The sequence below is a fragment of the Anas platyrhynchos genome, chromosome Z, assembly GCF_047663525.1.
Source record: "Anas platyrhynchos isolate ZD024472 breed Pekin duck chromosome Z, IASCAAS_PekinDuck_T2T, whole genome shotgun sequence".
NCBI lineage: Eukaryota > Metazoa > Chordata > Aves > Anseriformes > Anatidae > Anas > Anas platyrhynchos.
In genome coordinates, this window is record NC_092621.1 from 22,799,892 (window position 1) to 22,800,106 (window position 215).

Here is a 215-nt window from a genome sequence, read left to right on the forward strand (position 1 = left end):
GACCTTTCTTTCACAAAGCCAGACAGCATATTCAAATGACATGTTTGATACTCTGTGGTTGATTTGAATCCACTGTACAGGGCTGCCCTTTTTATTTAGGTTTCACATCTTTGAGACACAGCATAACCCAAAACGAGGCAGTTAAGGAAATATGCAGTTGTAGAGTTAAATGCATCAGCCCTTCGCGCAGAAAGATGTGTCAACTCTCCATAGTG